Source organism: Anser brachyrhynchus (assembly GCF_964034855.1).
Source record: "Anser brachyrhynchus genome assembly, chromosome: 4".
In the NCBI taxonomy this organism is placed as follows: domain Eukaryota; kingdom Metazoa; phylum Chordata; class Aves; order Anseriformes; family Anatidae; genus Anser; species Anser brachyrhynchus.
In genome coordinates, this window is record NC_137698.1 from 29,397,709 (window position 1) to 29,425,333 (window position 27,625).

Genomic DNA, 27,625 nt, shown 5'->3' on the forward strand with positions numbered 1-27,625 from the left:
ACAGACAAATCAGTGTTTCTGATGAATATATATACAATACTACTAGCTGCATAATAAAAAAAGTTATTAAAAACTAGCGTTAGCCCTGTCACACTGGATACTGCCATTTGATTTCTTACATGGCTTCTTAGAAAATCAGTACTGTTTGTACAATGACTATGATTGCAACTAGGAAAAAAAAAACCTCTCTGCTCAGAAGGTATATTTTTACATGATTTCTTAAACCCTCCCCCCTTTCCATCAAACACCTCTCCAACATTCCAACTTGTGTTTTTAGTTCAGAGTAGCAGAGAGATTTCTGATGACTTCAGCAACCTCATGAAAATCCTATACCCAATCAGAAAGCTATGCTGCTTTTTCAGTGGTCTCTCAATGTGGGTACCTGCTAACAGGAGTATTTAATTAGACCTCAAACTACTCTGCTACTTTGCCCTAGTAGCCAGAATTCAAGAGCAGATAGGACTGTTTTCATTAGACAGGAACTGTGAGGAATATATTCTTTTGCAACACTTATTCAGAACCATCTTACACAAGGTACTGTTTTTAGAACATGGTATAAACAAGCAACAACAGAAGACTTCTTGGATGACAAGTTCCCAGTGAATGCGGGTGTCAGAATCTCTGTCTCTGTGTTGTTTTTGCAGCCCTTTGCACTGACCCTCTATATTCTCATTGCATGTAGACGGTATTGCAATCACTGAAATGATGGTCACACAGACCTCTTTTAGGTATGGTTCAGGATTAAGCAATCCCTCTCTCCACCTTCCTCTCTTCCCACGCCTACGCATCACGATCCCTTGTCACACTGAACAGTAAACTAAGCTGCAACATTGATCCAGATTAATAATATCCTAACAACAAAGAAGAGATTCGAATGAGGGAACTGGTCCAATATACCACCTGGGTACACAAACGCTTACTGTGCTGTGAAGTGCAGAGGTTAAGGGGAGGGCGGAGCAACTCACTACAGATGGGTATGTACTGTGCTCAGGCTGGCATGGCCACATAAAGATGTGAGTCAGACTGTGCCCTGAACTTGTAGTAAAGAAAATAAATGTTAATCTATCAGGGTTAGCTGTGACCTGCTGTTGTTTTGAGTGGCCACCATCTTGTGAGCAGCTGATTTTGCAGGACCAAATGTCTACGTTGGTCTTTGTCTAGCACCTGGTGTGCTTACTGTTTTAAGTGCTCATCTTTTTACTTAAGCCTTATGTGATGACAATCATTACTGCCTTTCCATATAAAGCCACCTTCCACGTATGCTATGCAGTAGAAGCTGTAAGCTCAGTTCCAAGAAGCACAATAGTCATGGAAGTATGCATCTTCTAGTGAACTCCATAACCATGTGCAGAGATCCATTGTGTGGATCGTTGGATTGCAAAGACTGGTATCTCTATGATTTTTTTTTCCCTTCATTGGAAACTGCTTGGAAGAAACTGATTGCTGCAGGACTGCATCCAGGGGGACATTTATCTGGATTACACATTACAACTTTTGCATGTAAGTGTGTAATATATACATACAAAGAATAGAGTTAGATGGGTTGGAAAGATAGTTTTGGATAGTAGAGTCACTGAAATCAAAATCTAGAGTTTTTTAGAAAAGTGTTACTTATTGACTTTACAGAAGTTTCACAGAAAAACAGAACTTTATTTTGGCACAGAGTATCCTGTCAAGTATTTGAAAACACATGTCTAAAGAGAACAGAGGATAGCCTGGTATTTGGACTTAAGTCCTTTTTCTCAGTAAGTTGTTCTTACTCATAAAATATGCATGATCAAAATGGAGTTCCACTCTGGTTTCAGTATGGATTTTGCCAAAGGAAAGAGTAGCAGGAGTTGCTGGTTTTGCTTCATGTCCTGTATCTATTTTGTGCCAACACTACCATACTCTGAAGTGTTACCTTTTATTTTTTAATTTTATTTATTTATTTTGTGAAGTTTCTTCTACTGTTTTGCTTCCGTTCCATTCCTCATTTTAAAATACTTTCATTTTTCTTCTCAGCCCTTCAGATGATCTTACTTGCTCTCTCTCTTTGCAACATGCAAAGAATTCGCTGCCTGTTTGTCTAAAATTTTATGATGGTCATGGAAAATAACTGTCTGATTTATACAGTGTATGACATAAACCCAGCATGGTATTCACATCACTTTTGTAGAGAAGAAATTGATCAGTATTTTCTAGAAGGAATTTATCATTTTGCAGTATGGGGCCTTTGAGTTCTTCCTTTTAATAGTTTTTTAAACATATTTTACAGTATTTACGGTATCTACAGGGTCCATTTAAGATCTATACTATGGTCAGCATTTATACTGGGAAAGCTAACCTAGAAGCATAGAAGTCTTAATTTTACGGACACAGTAAGACCTAGACACCTAACTCTGTTAAACCCTAAAAACCGTGTTAGGTGCTATCTGTGTGTGTAGAAGCACAGAACTTTTTGAGAACTCAAAATGGTATAGCTTGTCTAGAAAGAGATGTGGTGGTGTTACCTCCAGCTATGTACCTTGCCTGTCTTTGGGACATTGACACATGTGCTGTGAATATGTTTCAGATAATTTAGGTAACAGCTGCTACATTTGTCCTCTGCAACCTGGGGGATTAAGATAACCAGGCTACAAATTGTGTCAATACACACAACATCTGACCCACTTCTGTCCCCATGCTGTCTTCTACATGCTCTCTCCCCCACACTTTTCAAGTAGAAGTAAAACTTCCTTTACATTTCAGATATAACTTTGCATAGGATCAGCACAATTCTTATCATTAGTCATTTATATAAATGTCTTAGTTTTTGTTCTCTGCTCATCCCCTCTAGCAACTTTTTAGAATTGATTTGAATTTGTAATTCATGATATTGGGAGTTTTAAATGTAGTACTAGCTTACATTTGATTGACGCAGTAATAAATACCAAGGCCCTGCTGTGGAGTGTACTAAAGTCTGTAGGGAAGTAGATTTCATTGCAACATGAGATTGAATTCTTTACTACCTTGTTGAACAACGTCTTACTGCATACGAGGTGTGCTCTGTGATGCATCCCACATTTTTCATTTCCTGATCATCTGAGATAGAAAACATGCTCAAAATGTTTTTGACTTCCTCTCAATGACAATTGGAACACGGCCTAGTGGATGGCCCAGCAGACACCTGGATGGAGGGTACTGGATGCTGACTGTCTTAGGCTGCCCTCTTCTAGACAAAAACTGGAAAGGATAGATTTTCTAGGAATGATAAGAGGTAAGTCCTTCTTCTGTACAGACTGCTTGAAGAGACTTTCTTTTTTATTGTTTCTCACAGGTTTCACTATCTTGTAGATTTCTTTCTTTCTTTATTTATTTAATGAGAGGCTTGGTCTTCATTATAATTGAATATGTTCCTTAAGCACTGCTAGGACCCATGTTGGCATGATGCTGTTCTTGAGTTAATCACCTCAGCTTGGTTAGGAACAGTTCAGGTTTGTCTGCGCTAATGCACTGTGATATTTATACGTATGTTTCTGTGTTGCAGGACTAACAACACCCACAGTAGATGTCTTAATGTTAGCGTGCACAATTCCAAACAATCCATATCGTAATGCATAAGCTAGTATTTTTAATACTGGGGAGATTGAAGAAACCACTATAGTGGGTACTGGATAGTACAATCAGTTTTCTTACAGCTCAGCAAGTTAATGGAATTGTGGCTCTAAAACCTTGCAAGTCTGTCTGCTAGTTCTTGAAGTTGTGGCATGATTTGAGAGGCGAGCCTCCAAAATGTTATGGAGGTAACAGGTGACTATTGGAAATGTCAAGAATGGAGTTCTCTCCATATGGATGTGATTTATGATACCTTTAGGTAGCTTTTTTAGAAAAGCTTTCTTCATGATCCTGAAGCTGATGCAGTTTTGTAGCTGAAAGGAATTGTTTTATACCCAAGATGGGTGACGGCAGTCTGTCACAGTGAGTACTGAACCCATGACGTCCTGTTATGCAAATTCTATGCAAAACGAGGCAAGAAAATCAGAAGTCAGGAAGGTGGCCACCAATAAGGAACTGCTAGAATGGTGAAGGTAAGAACAGAAATAGTTTTGGGAACAAAAATTACTGCCAACAAAAATTACTGCCAATGTCCTTTTTGACTAGGGATCAGAGAGAAGACTATGACTAGGATCAAAGAGAGAAACTATATTTGCACCTATCTCCCTACAGGCATTAGGTTGCCAACAGAGAAAAAAGAGCATGGAAATCCTTTGGTGAATACCCAGCATGGTGAACATATGAGGAGAATATGTAGTAGCTTCATTGGACAGTGAAATAGGAGTTGAAGTAATTACAGATCATTCTGTTTCATGATGAAGGTGAAAAAATCAGGGAAAAATATGGTTTGGATTATGTGAGAGTTCCAGGTTCGTGTTTCATTCAGAAAACAAACTTCTGTACTCTTCAGGGTTATTTAACCTTTTAAAACATGCCTTTCTCTTAATCTGGATAACACTTTAATGAAAAATGCTGTTGTGAAACAAGAAAATGACATTTTTTAAATCTTCAAAATGAATTTTCAGCTTTTTTCAAATAAAATGTTACATTTGCATAAAACCATGAAATTAAGCAGTAAAATGCATTTAAAATCCCTTCCCCCCAAAACAAACAGACAAAGAAACAAACAAGCAAAAAATTATTGGTGGCATAAACCCCAACTTTGTTCCAAATAAACAACATTTTTGGTGCCTTGCTTACTTTATAAAGATGCATTGATAGTCCTTACCCACTCTCATAATATCACTGAATCACTGAAGTTAAATGTAATCTCACAATAAATTCCAACCCTTTTAGTGTAAATGAAAATCATTTATCTTGTTTCATAATTTTTCTGCGTGAAATATTGTTTCATTCCATGTTTGTGGGTGCTGAAGTATTATTTTATTATTAGAGAAGCTGATCATGAAATATTAAATGTCAATTAGGTGGGTATCCTATTCAGTATCATTCAGTATCTCAAAAGTATTGGCATGGGACTATGAAGCCCCATCAGGAATATTCTGTGGAGAACCAGGTAGGAGATTCACAAAAGGATAACGAATGTCTGTGCTGTAACTTTTCATCTTTTTTTCCTAAAGGAGGCTTTAACTCAGGGAAACAAACAAACAAACAAAAACAAAAAAAAAAACCACAGCCTAACCAAAGGAACTGTGAAGGAGAAATAGAAAAGAAGCTTGGGAGCATGATCTTTAGATCACATTCATCTTAGAATCTGTAACAATGTTTGTTGCTTTAGAAAATCAGTTTGCAAATTGCCTAAGGTGAATATGCCTTCAGAAAAAAAAAAAATTGTGATATATCTTCATTTTTTCAGATGAGTCCAGAGATGATCTTTAAAAATAAGATGAAAAGTAGAGCAAAACACGAATACCTTGCGAACTCCTGTCTTCATATGTTTCCAGAATTATTCTGAACACATGTGCAGTTCACACTCTTTTCTGTGTTTTTTCTTCTTTTTTTTTAAATATCAAACCCATATGTACTGTACTTATTCTGTGGTACTATGTATTAAAATGTTTATACAAGGAAGAATAAGCTCAGAGATGTGTGGGCGATAGCTTTGTTATTGTAGAAAGACTAAGCTTGAGAAACAAGCTCTAGTCACTATGGCAATGAACTTAAACTTGCCATGTGCCATTGTAAGGTTTTGAAAATTCAAATTTTATTTTCCTTTTTTTTTTTAATGTAGCATACAAACAAGGAAGGAAAAGTGTTGGTTTACTGCCCAGTTCTGCAAGCCATACCAAGCTTCATGTACAGATACTGTGGTGCTGGAAAATGAAGCAAAATTGAGACAGAAAAGGCAAGAAAAAAAAAGAAAATAAAAAGATAGAATACCTACATAATACTTCATCAGTCTTTCTTGACAACAGTTTTGTTAGCTTCAGCTTTATGAGCTTTTGTTACTTCTGTTCAGCAGATAGTTAAAACCTAACTTTGCTTAGAAGTTTGGCATGCAGAAACGAAACACACTTTTCTATCCTGCTTATATTCAGGGATGTGATTGAATGTTGTAATTCCCTCACTGATAGCTACTATTCCCACTGGGACTGTTCACAGGACTATTTGTCAACTTCCAACTATTTAATATTTAGTAATATGCAAGCTGCTGACAGGATGTAGAAAAAATGCATGTTCTGCCTTTAAAGCTGAGCCATACCAGTAATGAAGTGTTGGTGGAACAACACTTTCAATCTTTAATCAAAAAAATAAAGATGAATACATGATTTTATATATCCTTAAACATACATTTATATATATAAAACAAAATACATAAAAAAAAAACTTACAGAAGAGGGCTTTTTTGGTCTCTTTCAGTCTAATAACTATGTCTGCATAACCCTGTAATGCAACACCATCAACAGAGGTAGTACTTTAAATACCTACCCATTGATTATGTTGCCATCATAAAAACTTCTGAAGAACAATTTTCAATCTGTAATGATTATTTTATTAGTATCACCATTTTTGGATCTTCAGACCCTGGGTTAGTGTACTGTGTCTCATTTAATTTTGACCATACCTATTACTATAATTTAGATTTGTTTAATTAGAGTGGGAAAAAAAAAAAAGCAGCATGAGATTTATAAAAATGCAGCTTCTGAAGCTTTTGTGCTTTCCTCTGGGAAAAGGAATTCCTCCCTCATTTTGGGGCATACAATATTAGAAGGGATGACGTGGGATATTGATGACTTGGGTCCACTGCAACAGCGGAGTTGTTCTTTGGTCTAGATGTAGGCCTTTCCTTTTGATTTAGGAATACATTTCTGTACATTTTCTATTATAAATCAGATGAAAGTGTTAGAAGTAATCAAAAGTAGCTAAAAGAGAACAAATTGCTTTTGTAATACCAATAATTTAATTTCTGTTTGTTAGCTAAAAAGAAGTATTAGACTAAGCACTATGTGAAATACATACTAAGTATTGCAGTTCATGCCATCAAGCTACACAAGTCCTCAGTTTTATGATACTGGAAGTTCTTCCTCAATTTTTTTAAGGAAGAGAAAATGTACAGAGAGCCAAGCTATGCTGAATGTGTATGATGAAATGTAAAAGACAAAATATGAAAACTTCAGTCCATTTTTGAAATTCTCATGCTGACAAACAGTTATCTTTATTCCAAATGCAGCTAGTACAACATATTGCAAGATCAAGCTCTCTAATAAAATCCAACATCATGAGTACTAGTTGCATTACTAGTGAGCTTGTGGAAGACATTCAGATGCCATTAACAATTCTGGAATCAGCATTTGAGCAGGTATAAAAGTGTAACACAACTGAAACCAGGGAAGTATAGATGCTTAAACTAAAATGACTTACATAGACAGAATTATCAGATAATAAAGTAAATAAATGTAACTTACTAGTTCTTCGTGTCCTTTGTTTCCCTGGCTCATGTGCATGTAGTATGTTAGTAAGGACAGCTAATATCTGTATGTCCAACCTACTACTTTTCTTCCTCTTATCTCTGTTATTTGTGGACCCACAAGTCATCTTCTCCTTTTCTCCATCAAACTACAGTTTTCATTATATTGACAGATGCCATTAGGCAATAAGGAATTTGATTGCCAAGTGTGGTGAAAATAATTGCTTATGAGTCCATTGGGGTAATTATTACCCTCTTAGAGTAATAATTGTTTTCTCTGTTTAACTGTGCAGAATTCAGATGGCCAATACTCGGACTCTCTCTCTCTCTCTCTATTTTTTTTTACAGAAAAGGAATGATTGATCCAATTATGAACACCAGGAACTTCCCCGAAGTTAAACACACAAAATCCATATTATGCATTGGTTTTGTCAAAATAATACACTGTTTTGTAAAGTCTAAATAAAATAGCCCTTGCTTTACTTTCAAGGTTACAATTCCTGTTTATTATTGTGTAGCGTAATTATCTACATAATTTAATCATAAATCTGATGCTATTTAAAGATATACAACCACCCACAAACCCCTTTGAATTGAAGGCAAGCACAGGTTTATTACAGGCTGAGTAACAAGGAATCCTTTTGTGATATTGTTTTGGGAGTAGTAACTCTTGGCTGATACATGGAAAGCAGCAAATTGGTACTTGATCATAATAGGAATGATAGCAATAAATGTCAGGATTTAAAGAGATGTTAATATTTTTATTGTAAAAATGTACACCCTTTCTGTTTTCCCTAGTTAATTTTAATTTGACATAAATTCCCATTGGTTAGACTACACAAGTGGTAAATTCAAAATCTTAAATTTTTAAATTCATCAATGTATTAGCATTCAGGTAGGAAAGAATGCTCCCAATAACTTAATACCAAAAAACTCCCACAAAAACAGTACTTCCATAGGGATATCTTCCTACATTCAGTTGCAACTTTTATGAAAGCTTGAATAACTCATAGAAAAGAGCAAAGCTGAATTTATGGAGATAATATAACTCTCTCACCTGCCTCCACCATAAATAGATTGCATTCATCTTAGCTGCCCTCTCCTTGATTACATTTCATATTTGAAATGATTATTATCCTAAATTATTTCCTGTTTGAAGTATAGATTTTTCAAATCAGCCTGACAGGCATGCATCTTATGGAGGTGCCTAATTGCCTTTTATACTGGGAGGTTTTGCTTGAAAAACATGTGCTTTCTGCATCCGGATTGCTTCATACATAATAAAACATCCTGACTATTTTTTTTAGCGTGTCGTACGAGGTAAGTATGTGGTACCTGATCAGTAGACTACAGAAAAGAAACCTCTGAACACCTAAAAACGTCTTCTTGATCCTGTAGGATAAACTAAGGATTGAAAAGAAGTTCTAGGTGCTTCAGAATAAAGGGTAAGAGTGTTATGTGCTCAGAGACTGGGTTTTGCCTGATCATCTTAGCTGGGACTGTAACTAAATGCAGTTGAGGAGAGCATTAGACCACGTCCTCAGGCAGTCTGAATAGAGCCTATGTGAGAAGGGTGTATTCCTGTGCTGTGAATGAAAACAAGAGTTCAGGTTCAAAACTGCTGGACTAAAATATTTTTTAGGCATTTAGTTCATTTAACTACTTCCACTGTTCCTCCCCTTCTTGAAAACAAACTGCTTGCCTTTTAAAGTAAGCAGCACGATAAATCTCCATACAGCCTGCTTCCTTTGCTGTTCAGAATAAATGGTTATAACATCACAGCAAAATTAAAAGATGCAATACATGCAGCCTTTTCTGTTGTGTCGGAAGGCCAACACTAGGGAGGGTTAAAGTGTAACACACATCAGCCCAGAAATGGAGCTAAACACAGGATATTTATGCCCGAGTCAATTTTTTATCGTGTTTTCACGTATGGAAAATTCCAAAGGAGGGTGGATTGGAGCAATGGATGTTTAGCCTGGGTAAGCCAGTGTATCTCAGGAAAGGAGCAAGGAGACTTGACACAGATGGATGAGGTTGTTATATTTTCTTATTTTCTTCCAAGTGTCTGTAGTTCAGATTTCAACCTTGTGTAATACAAAAAAAAAAAAAAGGAACCAAAATATAAATCCAGTGATGACTGCAAGGGACACTACAGGTTCTCTCTTACTCCAGTGTAACTTAAATATCTTATTAAACAGTATGTGTTTGTGGAATTAGATGAAACCCCTGATAACTGAAAAAAAAAAAAAAGGAAAAATTTTGGTTCTCTAAGCCTGTTCTCTTTCCATCAATAAACGTATTTTCACATTCAATTTCTCATTAGAGTTTCTAGCATCCTAGTGGAAATAAATGCCATAAGATTGTTGTTTTCATGCTAAGCTAATATGCTGGTTTTGCAGACTGGAGGATGTTTTCTCAGCAGGGAAATAATAACTCTGAAAACAATGGATTTTTCTTAATGACATCTAAATTTTTATAAGACATCCAGGGCTTCAAGCCAAACCATCCACAGCATGAGTTTTCCTCCATTTCATCAGTGATTGTGTTGGTAACTATGCATTGGCAATGATCCTCATTTTACTTTTAGGTGTATAATTAGATACATCCAAAGGCTAGCACAGTCAGTGTGTTGGGATAAGCCCTTCCAGATATCTGTATGATACCTAGAACCAAGATAAGACAGGTCCAATAAATTCTCAGGGTTATGATACTTTCACAGATTACAGTGTAACATTGGCTACATCTCTGACATTGAAATATTATAATTTTTTTTTCTGAAAATAATTAGTTTTGATGCCAGAATCACTTAACATACAATGGATATAAGGGGGAATAACTGCATTTATTGTTATTGATTTGTCTTGATTTATCTCCTCCCCCTCCCAGTCTACCATTAATGAAATTTTAACCATGTGCTAATGGTTAAGCTAACTAGCCAGGACATGGGGCTAACCTTATATTAGTTCCACTCGAGACAATTTCTTTTTCTGGGGGGAGGAGAGGATTTCCAGATCTTCAGTAACTGGGTTCAAAGTCGATGTGGCCTACATTGGTAGTTCAGCCTGGGTTGCTGAAAAATTAGCAATCTGGTGTAAATGGCCTTGTTGTACCAACATGTACTGCCAGTGCATGTCACTACTACAGAAGATGCAGGGAGCATGTGCTTGTTCAAACGGCATTTTTCAGGCAGCAAGGTGCTGTATGCCATGTTATGTGTTGTACTTTAAATTGTAAAGCCCAGCATGGATTGAGGCAGCATCAATACCTGCATCTCTTTCACTCAGGAAGCTATACCACATGCTAAATAACAAACCAGGTAAGAAAAATGCTGTCTTACTTTGACATTACTGTTCTAGACCACACATAGTACATAACAGATAGGGACTTTAACTGTTTTCTTCCCAGTTTTAATAAATGAGGGAAGTCTGCAATACTGCAATTAACATTTTCCTGTACAAAAAGCACTTTGGATCTCAACTTCATCTCATCCTTTTAGCTTTAGGATGCTTCAATGCCATTACCTAAAATGAGGTAAGCTACATTAGGCAAATAGACCTGAGCAATTTTCAGTGGTAGGGGAAACTGGAAGTGGCAGCTGTACTTGCAGAGCAGAAAAGCACATTGGATTTATTTCTAATGAGAAATAGACCATGGATGAAGTAAACTGGATTTTGTAATTCGTACATGAATGAAGATGTGATGAACCATGGTCAATTTTACTAGTGTTGAATAAAATAAAAATGCAGTATAATAAAGTATGTGATAGGTGATGATTCCTACAGTGACAAAACTGAGACAGGTTGGTAGAAGGAAAGGATTTCTAGTGTATTGGGAAAAATATGCTAGAATTAAATTAAATTGCAAGCATGTAAGTTCTCTGTGGAATTCTAATTATTTAAAGCTTCATCATTTTAAATAATACTTAAAATTTTAGATTTAATCAGAAAGTATTTTATTGGGAATATTTTCATTTATACAATCATTGTCACTCATTATTGTTTAAAGCAATTCATTATTGTTTAATGTGATTATTTAACATGACATTTAATGGAAGTTACTGACTGTATCTTCAATAAATTCCCTGAATCAGTCTGGTTTTAATACTGCCAAGCTACTCTAGCTTTTTAACCTTGGAGTTTGAGTGAGGTAGTTGTTACAATTTACCACAGAAGCAAGAATGTTTAACACCCCAAATGATGATGATCCACTATTGTAAAAACATTTTTCCATGTAAAATAAGCGCTATCACAGCTTGTTCTCTGAGGTCAGGAATGATTAGGGAATATCTTTGGAGAGCCTTTTTTGCCAGGAACTTAAATACTGGTAAAACTAATACAAACAGAGATTCTTATTTATTGAGTACTTACTGCATTGAATGCATATCCATTTTTATCTACTTTCACCTTCTTGAATAATTGCAGCAGATTAGAATAATACAGTTTTCCTTTGGAGAAAAAAAAACAAAAAACAACCAACTTTGTCTTATGTTTTGCTGTTCTCCACCCTTTTTCCAACAAAAACTAGGGCAACTGTAAGGGGACTTCTTTTTTTCTTTTGTCTCTGTGAACCAGGTATTGTTTTTAACACATAGTTAAGCCTCATAGAGTTTTTGGAAGTATGAGGTTCCTGTTAAACATGGAAAAGTGTATCCACTTAGAAAGTTTTCCAAAATGTCTTTAATGTGATGTGATGGGAACTACTAACTGGTAGAAAGTTGAAGATTTTAAAATATTAGGTACAACATATGTCTCCATGAAACCAATAATTTGACTGATGACCCGTTTCATTTTACTTACGTGATTTTAAGTGTCTGGCATACCTAAATTGTCTTGGTGTTCTGATTTATGAATACAGCAAATAAGAATTTTTGAGACTATGGAATCTCTTACGCCTACCATGCAGTAACATATTCAAAGGGAACACACCTTTTAGAGTCAGCCTACAAAAATGTGTTTAATTTCATGCTACAATAGACGAGGACAAGTGCATATGGTCAAAGCACCAGTTTTTGGCATAGTAATAGTAATCTCCATATTGAGAAGAACTTTCCAAGCTGTGCTTATTCAATTTCTTGCCCTTATCTGATCACTTCCTTAGTGCTAGAACAGAGATTAAGATATCCTCAATTGCATTTCTGCCAAAGCTTGAGCTTCACAACTGGGAGTAATTGTTACCTATTAAAACCAGTAAATCTGTCATAATGTTCACCTAGAAATTCCCCTTTTCTTTTTCTTATGTTCACAGTAAAAAGCATAGCATCAAAACCACAATGTATACAACAGAACAACAAATCATAGCATTATCAATAGAAAATATGTCAAAAACATGGTACTGAGGGTTGCAAAGGATCCTATGTACACAGCTTTTAGGAAGCAACATAACATAACTGCCTGTTTAGAAAAGTTCCTCTTTCCACTTCCTGCCTTTATCCAACCTGTAGTTTTTCCCCAAATTATATGGATATTGATGTAACATTTGGATGCATTAGTCTCTCTGTATTGTTAAGTATGACCGATTGACCTTGGTTTTCTTCTTTTTTTTGTTTTTTACAGCTCGTTATTTTACTGTGATGGTGTCTCTAAAATATATTCAGGGGGTTTTGGCCATATAAATCTGAAGTGTCAAGCAATGGGATGTTTTTTTCTAACAAAAAGTAAGTGTTGCATATAATGTAGTTTCTCCAAAAGCCGCTCTGGGGAAACTCTCACAAGCTTTAAGATCTTACATCTGAGCAATATTGCATCTTGTCAAAGAGGTCTGCTGTGAACTGTACCATTTCAAATTGTGGACAGTATGTCATACCAGTCCCTAAAGCATCTGCAATGCAGTATTCATCTTTAACAATTAAAAAATACCTTTGCATTTATCTTTTTGGGTTCCTCAAACTTAGAAATGAAGAATCCTTATTATATTTTCTTCAAAGATAGTCATCAATGTCCAAATTCTGCTTAATTAGTACTAATATTACTTTAAATTAGTTATGTCATCTGTATAATAGAAAATAGTAAAGTTATGCAGCTTAAGTATTTCTGGGAAGGGGAACATTTCTCTGCATTAATCCTTCAAAATGCTTTTGAAGCACTACCACTTCGAACTTGCATAAAGATTTCTATGGGATGCCACTGATCATCCATGGACAATGAGATATACAGGTTGCTGCTGTTTTTAATGCGCTATTGACTACTCTGCACTCACTCTTTGAATAGCCTTATGTGGACAGTATAGGAAAAAATGATGAAATTAGATCCATGTAAGACTCTAAAAATCAGAGTTTTGAGCAAGAGCAGCTTCTGCTTACCAATATTTCCTCTCAAAAGGAACAAGATAGAGTGGAGCAAATAATATGCCAATATTAAGAATGAATCTGTTTGAAATTTGTATTTTTTTGTGTGTGTGTGCTTATCTTTCACTTAAAAAAGACGCAGGAACAAAAGCCATGGTTTGAACCTGGAAACGGAATGATAGGCATTTAATGCTTGAATTAATAGAAACATACCTCAGTGTGGAGTGTTATATAGACAGTTTGTGTATGTTTTTTTTAACACTGCAAACTTTCAATTGATGCACATGAGAAAGAACATTTTTAAATTCATTTAAATTGTGTGTAGAACACTTAAATTTGTGTAATAAATGTGCCCTCTTATTTTTTCTAGCAGAGCATTACAGTTATGATCACTTCTAATCAAAGTCCAAGAGAATCAAATTTTATTTTTCAATCTCTGTGTGCTGAATCTTTTTGTTAAAGATTCCTGCAGCAGTGATAGGAAGGTTCACTGATACAGTGAGAAACAGCATAAGAAAAAATACAAGTGAGTTTTCATTTCATTTTCATTGTAAGGTTTACAGATGTGTTACATTTTCTCTTGTAAAGCTAAGAGAAGCTCCATATTCTCTCTGAATTTGGATTACCTTAACATGACAGGAATTAAGTCTTTTTATTTGCTAGTTCAGGATAACTTCTAGTGAAACTTTGTGCTTGATTTGTGAAATAAACAAGTAGCATTTTTATTCCAGTGAGCTCTTGTCAAAGGAGAATTTATAATCCCTTCAACAGATGTAATAGCTCATGACTGGATTTTTCTACAGCCATTGCCCCTTCATGAATTTGTGGAAATTCAAGCTTGGTGAGGTCCACCATGGTGCCTGCAAAGACTTCAGCAACACATGGCCCTTCTCAGCCCAGTTAGGCAGGGGAAAAGGGACTAGAGAAGCCAGCAAAGTGTTGAGCTTCTTAATAATTTTCAGTAACTTGTCCCTCATTAACTTTCCACATCAATACAATTGCACGTGAGCTCGCTTTTGTATCTCTCAAACAGAAATTTCCATGAAACACAGTATTTGAAAAAGATGGAAAATACATCAATATATAAATACTGCCTTTCTTCAAAAGGGTATCGTCTGGTGCAAAATTATTTACATTATATGTTCACTACATGGAGATCAGAAAATGAAACATTTTGTCTGTGAAAACATTTTAATTCAGAACAAGAACTGTAATTGGTGAACTTGTGTTCTGAACATGCTTCAGACAGGACTGTACCATCTGGAATTATTAACAATTTGATTAAATGCCAAATTTCTAGTTTTGAGTTCACTGATATTGCTGGAATCTGTTCTCTATATTATTTATTTTGAATTCATGACTAACATCACAATCTACTTTTTACAGAACAAAAATAAAATTTTGCCTGACAAAAGCACCTAGCTATTTCTATTTTTTATCACAATTTATAATTAGGAGGCATCTAAGAATACCTAGCTGAGTAATCACTGCATTATCTAAACAAACTCTTTGCAATATGATAAAAGATTTGTTAATACTATTCCTTTACCCAATACTGGTCAGCTTCATGAAGGAAACCAGCTCCCTAAAACAAGTTTCATTGATCTTAAGTAAAAATCACAGAGTGATTTTACTATATGGCATAATAACAGATGACAAAGAAGAAATTGAGGGCAGAACAGACTACATGCATGTGACAATAAAGTAGTAATTAAAATGAAGAACATGTTGTTTATTTGCTGAGTAATTGTCCTTCAAGGACCTTTGTGTTTTTTTATTTCTTTAACCATTGTAGGTTATCTTGTTGTAACCTTTGTAAGTTACTAAGAGTAAGTAAAATACCACTGGATTTTTAAAAGATAAGAGATAAACATTCAATATAGTTGCAAAAATATCTGCCTTCCCTTTGTATTTCAAGTTTACTCAGTCTTCTGACTAGGTTTGATTTTTATTTTTATTTTTAACATGGGTATGTAGATGACTAAAAAAATACTTTACTGTTTGATTATTGTTCCCCTCCCCAGTATTCTAATATTGCTCTCTTCTGCTCTTGTATATATATTTCTCAAATAGCTGAGTAGGTGGTTTACGGTTAGCTTGTCCACAAAGCTTCATATGCCAATGTCACATACATCACAATGTGTAGTCTAATAAATAATGTGCTTAGGTTAAGCCTTCTTATTCACAGTTACTGCTTCTCTTTTGCTAATAGCCAGATTTTCCCTTGCTACCAAAACCAGTCTTGATCTAGTGTTTGATGTCAGGTTTTTTTTCCTCTATGAAAATAATTGTCCTTTCACTGTTAATTTCTCTCCATCTTTTAACATCACTCTTTTCACCAGCCTGTTTGTCATGTAGTCTGATTTGTGCATTGTCAGTAATTCCTTTCACTCCCAGTGAATCCCATCAGTTCTATCTGGCACTGTATTAACCAATTCTTCAATGACAGTGTGACCTCTGATCTGGTATCATTTGCACACGTCATCTGTACTTACCATTTTAACTTTCTGTGGTGGTTTTACCCAGCTGGCACCTGAGCTCCACCACAACCACTCACTTCCCCTCCCCAAAAGCAGAGGGGGAGAGGAAAGTATGATGGAAAGAGAGAGGCTCATGGGTTGGGATGAGGATAATTTAAGTAAAAGGAAAAGAAAGATGGAAAAAAAGCAAGCAAAGGCTGTGACAAACCAAAGGGGGGGGGGGGGGGGGGGGGGTCAGGTATTCTCTACTTCCCGTCAACAAGTGATGTTTGGGTGCATCCTGGGAAGCAGGGTCTCAATATGTATAGCAGTTATTTGGGAGGACAGATGTATTCATAATACGAGTCCCCCTTCTCCTTTCCCACCTTTTGTTGCTGCACCATACCGTATGGGACATCCCTTTGGTGAGTTGGGGTCAGCTGCCCTGGGGATGTCCCCTATTGCCCACCCCCAGCCTGCTGGCTTTGAGGGGTTTGGAGGGAGTCTTGGTGCTGTGCCAGCCCTGCTCAGCAATACCCAAAACATTGCTTTTGGGCCCTTCTAGCTACAGTGTAGGGTGATTAGCTACACTGTATGGGCTGCTGTTGGGAAAGGTAACTCCATCCCAGCCAGACCCACATACACTTTCTCACTTGTGTAGTGAGCTCATCCAAGCGCAATGAGATTCCTACCTCATTGCTGGAGAGAAAAGATATAAACATCAGTATTGCTAAGTTAAGGTACTCTCTTGAGTTCTAGAGAATGGATAGACAAGAAATCTGATGAGAAGCCCCAGCTGTCTCAGTGAGTAAGACATAGGTTGAAGATACAAGGAAGTGAGTCTGATGAAATGGCTCCACTTACAAACTTGCAGAATATGCTGTACAAAGTTTCTCTTTTTTCCTCGTGAATTCATCTGCAACTGAAAATCCCTCCTCTTCTCTGGCACTAAAAAAACAGGATAGTTACCTAAGACGCCTAAAAAGCAGGGACACAAAGCTGTCTTACCTTTGTATGTGTGTGCACGTAGCCATTTTGTGTATGCGTGATTTCAGCTTTGTGGGAATAAGGAACTAGATCATTTCCAATCAGCAGACATTCCCAGATGAATAGAAAAACGAATGAGCATCTCTGTATTGTATTTCCTTTGAATATATTGAGTTACTTGAGAAAGCAAATCCAGTTAAAGAAATTATAGGCATCTCTTACTTTTACAAGAGACAGCCATGATTTTTTAAAGTTCAAGTGCCACTTTCTGGCCACAGGATGAAGGATACCTTTCTCACTGATGGGATTAAGTAATAATTATTTATCAAGAAGCTCATCACAGGTGTGAAATCAGATGTCAAGTCTTCTAATATTTTTGTTGAATTTTGCTTCTCTACTCAATTTCTTTTTTATAATGGTCTGCTCTACCTTCTTCCTCACTTCTTTCTTGAAGCAAAAAGAAAAAAAGAAAAAGCTTTCTTGAAAAAAAGCAGAATAGTTTCTAATATCCAACAAACTATGATCCTGAATAGGGGCAGTAGACATTGGACAGCAAAGTACACATTGCTTCTGAGTGGAAGCTTCTAGAGAAGTTACGCTTCTTTTCCCATACTGTCTCAGAGCTATGTTTCTGAAGGAAGTACACGAAGTACACCAGCTTATAGCAAACAGAATCTGAAGATAAAAGAGAAGGCCCGAAAGCACAAACAACCTCCTGACTGTAGAGACTTGCTACATGAGGATAAATCCATTCACTTGTAACTTTTGCTAGGATATGACTTTTCTCTTTTTCTTTTTCTTTTTCTTTTTCTTTTTTTTTGGTTTTATCCATAAATCAATCAATACTTCTCTAGTTTTTTTCTGAATCCGTCTTGAACAGCAAAAGCAAAATAAGTCTATTGCATATCTCAAAAATGCAGAAAACAAACTTTAGATACTGACAAATGGAATTTTGACTTTTTTGGTTTAATTAATTTAAGCAATAAGAGAAATAAGTTTATTAAAAGACACACACCTTTTCCTGATTTAAACTGAATGTTTTTTTTTTGTGAGAGGTATCCCCTAATTATCATTACTAAAATACAATGTGAAGACATAGTACTTTTTTTCAAGAAAAATGCTTTGTGCTTTAGAGAGCCATATTGTGACAGAAATTAACCTTCTGAGTAGGAAGAGAAAGCCATTTCTGAAATTTAATTGATTTTTATTGTTGGCTAAGATGCATATATGTCTCTCAGGGAAATTCTGCACAGAAATAAAACTAAACACACCATGCAGCACACATCTAGTATATCTGACTCTTAGGCAATGCCACGCCAATCGTGTATATGTTAATAAGTTGCTCTGAGAGGGTACAGAAAGTCAGAGCATTGCTTCTATATCTGACTTACCGTATATAGAAGCAGATCAGGCAGAGAGTTCCTGTGAAGTAGCCATTGCTTCAGGACTTCTGGTTGTTAGGAAGTCTCAGTGGAATTGGGCACTCAGAACTGCTGCTCTGAGAAAGAACACAAAAACATCTGTATTTGTTTAGACCTAAGACTCATATAGATGAATATCCTGTCTGCAGGAATGGATGATGGTGACTGTCTAAAGGAAAAACATAATTAACAAAGCTAGCATAGGTGTTCTTAGCTTGCAGCAATCTGTACCTCAGGAAATTTCTGAAGCAGTGATGTTATTTTTCCAATTAATAAAATCTTCTGGTATCCAGAAAAAAATGTGGAAAGGAGTTCCAAAGCTCACTTATGTGTGTTGTGTAAAAAATAAATCTTTTTTTTTTTCATTTTGACTTGCATCATGCAGGTTTTAATATTTTAATGTCATTATTTTAATGTCTTGTCATTGTAAAATGTTGTTTCTTATTCATATCACTCATAAGCCTCCCTGACAGTACATTTTGGTTGTCTTTTTTGCAGACTGGAGAAGGCTGTCTTTTTAGTTTTGGTTGTCTTTTTTGCAGACTGGAGAAGGCTGTCTTTTTAGTACAGAACCTTCTCTACATTTGTTCCAGTTCTACTTTATCCTCTCTGAGATGAGGGATTGCATTGAGTATTTCATATGTAGAGGCAGAGTGGATTGATTCTGTGGCATAATATTTCTTCTGTTTTGTTCCCTGTTTAAATATTCTTTTCTTTTTTTGTCTTTCTCATTCTCTTTCTCCTATCTGACTTTGCCTCTCTCTTTTTTTCTTTTTCCTTTTTTTTTTGGTTTCTTACTGAATGCCCAGCTAGTGTTTTAATAGAACTATTTATTATAAACCTGAGGTATTTTCCAGATCTGTAGTAAACAGGTCTGAGCCCATTACAGTATATGTAAAATTAACTGTTTTTTCTTATATGTATGATTTTACAATATTTGATTCTGAAATTTTCCTGACATTTTACCACCCACCTAGTCAGTCTTTCCACGTGCCGTAATATTGTCAGCAAATTTCGCCACCTCATTGTTTACCAGAACACTTGTGACAATAGGCAAACCGAAGTTTTCATATATTGGCCACCTAATGCTTCAGGCTGAGAATTGACAACAGGCAGGTTAACCAGTTCAGCTCTTTCACATATTCAAAACTCGTTACTAAAAATCAATCTTCAAATAGACTAGAGATCAGATCTCAGAAGCTCTCACAGAGTTTCAGGACACGTACTTCATTCAGGGCTAAAATAATGGTAATGTGGATTATGTTTTACAAAAAGGTATTGGTTCATACAAAGGGAGATGGGATATTGGCACTGTTGATCTTATTTGCACTGTACCTCTCCTTTCACCTGGTCAAAACTGAGGTAATTTATGTATACAATGGCTGCTTAGTACTACACGAATGATTTTTGTCCTTTCACGCAGTCTGTTTTACACTTCTTTAGAGGCAGTGCAGTGGTATTGCTTTTCATCTTACTGCACAGTTCATAAAACAAAAATATTTTCTCTCCTGTGATGCACGAAGTGGATGTTTTTTCAGTCCATCTGGACCAAACACAAGTCACATGATTGTCTGAGATTGCAGGAGACCTGGAATTGATGAGCTAGGTCTCTCCTGGGTCTGTGCTCCTTGGTTCCCAAAGAGCTTTGTATCTACAACAACAAATTACCACTATCAAAAAGAGAGAGGATTAGATCAAACGAACACGAAAAGACAGGAACATGGCATGACAGGAGAGCAGAGGGTATATAAAATTCCTGGCACTCCTGACAGAGGGACAGAATGAAAAACAAATTCCCCAGATAGGTAACCAAGAATAAGGAGGCAAAGCAGAGGGAGAAATTTTATGACATCCCTGGAGGCTAATGAAGGTGCAAGTATGTCATGAAGGTAGCTAAGTTATTTAGATGTGTTTCTGGAAAGGAATGGAGACGTGTAACTCACTGTTGTAAATTTCATGGGGAAACAAACTATATATGAACCCTTAATTAAAAGTGGCACAAACATTCAAAATCACAATGTGTACACAGACTTCCCTCTAGCTACTTTTAAATGACTGATATTGGATATTATTTCATCCAGCACAATGAATATCCTGTGTAATATGCTCAGTCTAATTTTTTTCTGCTTTCTTTAGATTGCTGTGGTACATTGAGTACAACTTGTGTATCTAATGTGAAATGTGCTTGCTTGCTCTCTGACACTATTATCTCTGAAAAGTCATTGAGTAAGTGCTCTGAATTGTGATCGTTTCCAGTACGTTTTACTGGTGGTGTTATCGGAAGGCAACTCCGTCTACAAGATTTTCAGTTTTACCTGAAAACATTGAGCTCAGAGGCATCAAATATGAATGAATGAATTCCATATTTCTTCAGGTGTCTTTCCAAACAGGCTGCTTTCAACAGACACGAGGCTTATTGAGGAGGCTAACTTCAGTTGTAGCTCTCATATTTGGGAGAGCATTATGCAGATCTTACCTACCACTGAGGAGTCAGTGATGAGATTTGAGCATTAAGGCAATGTGCTTTCAGCATGTTTTTTTTTTTTTTTTTTTTGCTAGGCAGAAGGACTTTTGTTCTCTGAGATTTTTTTTCCTGTAAAGTTTTGGTTTTTTTTCGTAGCTACAGAGAATTACAATAAGAGAGCCAAAGGTCAAAAGTACACTGGTTCTCTGTGGTTAATTCTGAATGCAATGGAAACACGATCATGTTCCAGCCAAACAGATGGAGAAATCAGTATATTTTGTGGAAGGAACTCCCTGAGTACCAAAAGAAATGTGAAGAACAAATGTCAATGCATATAATTCATAAGGATGTAATACTTTCTCAAAAAGTATTCAACAGTGAGTCTAAATTTGCAACTTTCTCACCTGCAGGTTTCCTGGACCTTCTTGTTATCTTAGGTTATACTGCTTTCTTCAGATATTTCAAAGACGTGCCTTTTATGGTTTTCCTTACAAAACAGGTTTTGTCTCAAAGGGAATTTTTAGAATTTGTCATAGTCCTTTCGTTCTTCTGTTTTTTAACAGTGGTCTGTTGGAGAGGGGAAAAAAAGAAAAAAGAAAGAAACAAGCTAGTACTTCATAAATAGGAGGAGGCATAAATTTCAGTGCTAGGAGCTTGGATGTTGTTCCTTAACTCTTAAATACCCTGGGTCTTGACAGAAGATTATTAGCTATATAATTGTCCTGGTTTCGGCTGGGATAGAGTTAATGTTCTTCATAGTGGCTGATACGGTGCTGTTTTGAACTTTTGATGAAAATAGCAGTGATAACACACCAATGTTTAGCTGTTGCAGAGCAGCGCTGGACCAGAGGCGAGGCCTTCCCAGCTCCTCGTACTGCCCTGCCAGTGAGGGGCCGGGGGTGCCCCAGGAGCTGGAGGGGACCCAGCCAGAACACCTGGCCCAGGCTGCCCAAAGGGATGTCCCACACTGCCCGGCAGCACGCTCAGCAATAAAAATGGGGCATTTGGCTGGGGGGCTGCCATTGTTTGGGGACAGGCTGGACATCAGTTGGCTGGTGGTGAGCAATTGCATTGTGCATCACTTGTTTCTTTTATTCTATTATTATTATTCCTTTTCCTTTTCTTATTAAACTGTCCCTATCTCAACCTAAAAGTTCTCACACTTTTACCGTTTTCCAACTCTCTCCCCCATCCATCTGGGTCAGGGGGAACGAGCGCAAGGCTGTATTGTGCTTGGCTGTCTGCTGGGTTACAACACAAAAATAATCAAAATCTGTAACCAGATATACATTATAACATCCTGATAACAGTATGTCTTTCAGATTAATTAAAGCAGGAAGTACGTTTCAGTCACTGGTCAATGAACAAGCAGGTGTCTGTAGGAATGTATGCTTTTCTTCTAGTTTTCCTTTGTGACGTGGCAATTTACAGAAACATATGAGAAGAACGTGCTGAGATTGCTTTGACAAAGCTGGAGTAAATCTAAGATACATTATTATAGCAGGATTATCAAAGTGTTGGTACTTCTACAATGACCATCATTATGATTACTATTGTACTACGCCTCCACCAAAGTCAGTATTGAGGTATGAGCAAATACATCTTTTAAATGCTTATTTGATTATGTTTATTTGCATATAACTGTACAAAGTCAGTGTTTTGACAGGAGAACAAAAAATATCTACTAAATCCACATCCTGCATGAATATACTCTGAGGAAAAGATTGACTGTGATTTTCCTTACTGGAAAAAGCCAAGTAGGAGGATTGGTTACAAGAAGTAGCCTCTATCACCCAGGTGGTGTCCCACGATTTCAGAAGAAGTTAAATCCAGCATAGAGTGGTACTGGCAACTAATGTCACAGTCTTGCATTTGGCTCCTTCTTACCTGCTCGTTGCACATCCTGCAGCCCCTTTACATTGGCACTAGCGTTTGTAGAGCTACAGTGAAATGTGGGATCTGGGATTGATCTGGCTAAAAACTAACCTGGGGGTGCCTGTTCTTTAATTTTTACTGGATCACTTCCTTACCCCCACTCACTCATGTCTGCATGAACATCAGTGCTGGCACAAGGAACAGGATGGAAAATGAAAACTGGGGGAAGAGCAAAAACCATCTATTTTGTTGGCAGTGCCAGTTTATGCTGCATTAAAATTATGAAACTGCAATGTAAGAAACACTACCTGAGATGTCAAGTGTGCAGAAATCTACCTCAAATCATCTGAACACAGAGAGAAACATCTTTTAGATTCAGTGATTACATAAGTGGATTAAAAATTACATTCTTTAATTTCTTCATGGATTTCATGCCTAATGTCTGTCACATATTGACACTTTAATGAGTGCCTGTCTACCCAAAACACTGTTGCAAGCACTGAAAGAATACTAGGCTGTGCAGCCAAAACGTGACGGATTAATTGAGAACGTGTATCAGAACAGAAAAAAAGGTCTTCCAGGTTCCAGAGACAGTCAGTAAAATGCTCTGATAACCACAGAGTCTTCACAGAAGGCCGTGGGAGACATGCCGGGACCACAGGAACCTATGACAGTCAGATAAACAGGTTACTGAAACATTTTCTTTCACTGAGGTGATTACATATAAGCCATGCTCAATTTTACAAAGCATATTACTCTCTCCAAATATGCCTCCCTATGCAGATTTCAGCTATGCAGACGTTTGAAATATCTGAGCTATTTATACATAACAGAATAAGTCACATTTATAGATGTAGCTTGGATGCAGTTGGTTTGGCAACTAATTAAACTATGCTTATATTGATATAATTTCAAATATTGGGCTGAAATCATAACTAGAAAAAGAATCTAATAGATTCTAATAAAAGTTGATAAATGAATTGCACAAACTCTTGGAGTAACTGGAGGTGAACTAGTCAGCCCATCGATGAAGGGATTTGAATTATTATTGATGAAATTGACTGTGGGCAGCTCAATTATCAGAGAAATACTGGCTACATTTGGAAGGAGAAATTAAGAGGAAAATGGGACTATAAGATGAAGTTGTATATTTTTCCATATTTAAAATATATATTTTTGGGAAAAAGTCTTTTATACTAAGCATATACTTATATATAAATATACTTACATGTTGTTTCTTTTCATCTAGTTATAGCCTGCCCAACTCTATACACAGAAGGAAAAAGGAGTTTGTGCCAACTGTACAATAATTTGAAGCTTTGAAGTGAGTAAAACATTCTGTACTGTAACTATTTTAATCTTGTTTCAGAACAAGATATCTCACCTGTGTAAGCTACAATATTGATTCATGTGGTTGGAATGAAATGTGACTAGCAACAGTGATACATAAAATGTTCTGTTGATGATCTGATTTCCTCTCCTTCCTACTGCTCCTGATCAGGAATACTTCCATCTCCCTTGCAGGAGTTTAGCTGATGAGTGAAGAAAGGGCTCTGAAATAAGAACAGTATTTTCAAAATTGTTGCAATTCTAAGCCTGTATTTTTCCCTTAAAACTGGTCTATATATAAGGAACAACATGAATGCATACTATGGAGACACCACAGTCATTGCTACTAGACGCAATGAATATCCCACTTAACTTATGAGCCTCCAAGCAGCCTTGGACAAAATCCTCCCTGCAAATTGGTGTACAAGCATAGTAATATGGATGTATTACCAAGATCGTCTAATACAAGAGAAGTGCCAGCAACTGTTATGTCCTTCTGACCTTCTTTAGTAAGAGATTTAGTAAGTCGGTCTTTCTATTGTTCGCTCTGAAATAGGTGGAGTTCACATGCAGCTTAAGGGTACCTCTTGTAACAACAAAGATTAGTTTTCTGAGCTTTCTTTCTTTTTCTTTTTTTTCGTAAGTCTGCAAACAGAACTCAAAGAAAGTTTTAAAATGATTTTTTCACTTCCCTGGAGTAATTATTCTCAGATGTCAGAGTGACAATTCAGATGTTAGCACTCTAAAGTACTGGTCATTTTACAAGACATTCAGCTCATGTACTTATCTATTTTTGTAGGTCTAAATGAAAGCAATTTGAAAGACTACAAGAAAAAAACTTTCCTTTTAAAATGATAAAAGTAAGGAGTGATGTCAAGTGCCATCCTTTTGCTCTGGACCATTTGGGGAAAGTCTAAGTAAAAACTATAAGCACGGCAAAGACACATAGGGACGTAGGTTTTTGATGTCACTGTGCTGGCAAAAAGTCCTACTGTAACTTCAGTTTTGTGTGTTTCAAATGCTTTTTCCAGTATCGTTGCTCCAGTACTCATCAAATTCATAAATGCTCACTCTATCTTTTCTCCTTTTATTTATAGCAGAAGGACTGGTGCTGAACTGAGCTAAGAATTGACAAGCTGCATAACTGTATCCACATCATGTGAAAGAGCAGTAAATGCTGTTCTGAACAGTGCTAATGGAAAGGCTTAAGTCGTTTTAGCTCTTCAGTTAATCACTTGCCTATACCAAGGCATTTTCTGTGATGTGATTAGGTTCTTCAGTGTAAGTTTTAGTCTTGAATCAACACTAGTAGAATTCTAGACATCTCTTGACCCAAATCAGAGAAGAGTCATCATCAGAATAAATGATCTTATGAAGGATTTCTTTGACCCACCACAGGATATTAGAAGACAAAAGCTTTTTTAAAATCTATTCATACTATACTTCTGAACGTGTAAACAGATTTCCCAGAGTTTGTATCATTTCATGCTTTGTGGAGACCATATTTAGAGCTGTGAGGAGCAATTTATCACTACGAACTGACTGCAGTTTCTTATAATAATGCTACAGTTGCTGAGAGGTAAATTGGACAGTAATAAGAAATGGAAGAGTATATGGCAGCTGAAACCAGTCACTTTAACATTCTGTTTTTATATACCTTTAAAAACAATATTTCCAGGGCATTTTTTTTTCTTGCTTTGTATGTTGTCAAAAATTCTTAACTTACAGAAGAATCTCAAGCAAGATCTAAGTAGCTGATTATACTGATGAAGCTCTGAAATTGGTTACACACAAAATGCTGCCAAACTACCTAAATAAACTAACCTAAAAATTAAGAAGAAATGTTTTCAGAAGTATATTTTTCAAATTTATTGTGCTCCTTCCATTAATTAAAATACACTCTTCTTATTCTACGTATAATCTCTCATACCACTGTGTATTGTCAACTAGAATAAAAAAGCATAAAAAGTATAAATGTTAAATGTCACAACAGTATTGGGATTCATATTTCAAATATACTAGGAAACTTGCCTTCCTTTCTTATTCATGGTGTTCTTTTTTTTCTTTCTATTTTCCACTTAAGATATAACAAGCAGCATATGAAATCTCCAAGCAATTTTCAATCTTCAAGTTCAGGAGAGATAACAGGATTAAGCTACATTTTGTAACAGATTCCTCAAGGAAATTTAATAAAACATTTTAATAATAATTTGAATGGTGTCATTTTAGCTTTAAAAGTATGACGGAAACAATTATACACACGTCTTAGTAGCAGGAACAGATAAAATAAATGTAGAACGTAACACCTCCAGAGAGCTTCATCGAAGAAATTGCAGGCAGAAAACAGGCCAGCAATCATTTGTAGCCCTTTTTCAACAGATGACATTGGGTTCCAATCCTAGCTAAACATTCCAATGTTTCTCAACTGTTTAAATCTTGAAAACAAGTGCTTTCACAGTTACAGCTACTGTGATTAGAGTGTTCATCTATGAAATGATTCTTTTCGTAGAACATCTTCATGCTTGTGTTTCTGCTTTTCAAATTACTTGAAATGCCCTGGTTGAATGGATGATGATGTTTATTATGCATCACGCTTTTCACTACCCTCATTCTAAGAGAAGTGCTATCTTATATGCTGGAGGCTAAGTTGCAGTGTTCAGATGAAATAAAGTATCTTCTTGTTTGAAAGATGCTGGGAGTTCTGCGCAAATACGAAGGGAACTGTCAAAACACAATCTAGTTGCCAGAGTACAACTACAAAACACTTAACTAAAATACTTTAAAAAGCAGGAAAGACGTGATTTGTGAGACAGTCGAATGATTCTACTTACATAAATGCAAGCTAGAGACTTGAATATACTTTTGCATTGATAAGAGGTTTATATTTAGCAAATAAAATTAATTTTCATTTCCTCATTATTCAACTAATTCAAACCTATATTGACATCAATTATTTTACCTTTTGCTAGGAACTGATTTGACCACACTGATCAACTTCCTCACAGAAGCTCACAAACCCTGTACTATGGTCCATTTCAGGTAAATCTCAAGTCCCAGATCTGAAAAGCAAACAAAATAACAATAAAGACCACTCTAACTAGTAATAAGCTCCCCTTGCCTAATTTTAAAATTAAATAATTAGTAGATCTGTTTTTGCAGGATTGCCTTTTAGTAGGATTCTGCCTCTACTTACGCTTTAATTGTATATGTACATCATTTTTGCATTTACATTTTTATATACATCATGTATATATACGACATTTGTCACTGAGATTCAATATAAACCAATTTTATGAATGTTCAATATTTAATTACTGTGCAACTGACATCTAAATGTTGTATGAATTGTACGAATTTCCAAAGTTCCCTTTTGTTAAAGGGCTTACACTATAGGGCAGTAATATTTAGACCATGTGCCTT

The 27,625-nt window shown here is 36.1% G+C and overlaps 2 long non-coding RNA genes across 2 annotated transcripts; one reads left to right on the forward strand and one right to left on the reverse strand.

Annotated features, from left to right (window-relative positions):
* Positions 1-10,385: 10,385 nt before the first annotated feature.
* LOC308194294 lies at positions 10,386-26,846 on the forward strand. The gene is made up of 4 exons (XR_013950421.1): positions 10,386-10,703; positions 12,940-13,040; positions 24,126-24,200; positions 25,303-26,846. It is a non-coding gene; the product is annotated as an uncharacterized lncRNA (long non-coding RNA).
* LOC308194293 lies at positions 22,644-27,245 on the reverse strand. The gene is made up of 3 exons (XR_013950420.1): positions 27,165-27,245; positions 24,261-24,429; positions 22,644-23,541 (listed from the first exon to the last, which is right to left on the reverse strand). It is a non-coding gene; the product is annotated as an uncharacterized lncRNA (long non-coding RNA).
* Positions 27,246-27,625: the final 380 nt, after the last annotated feature.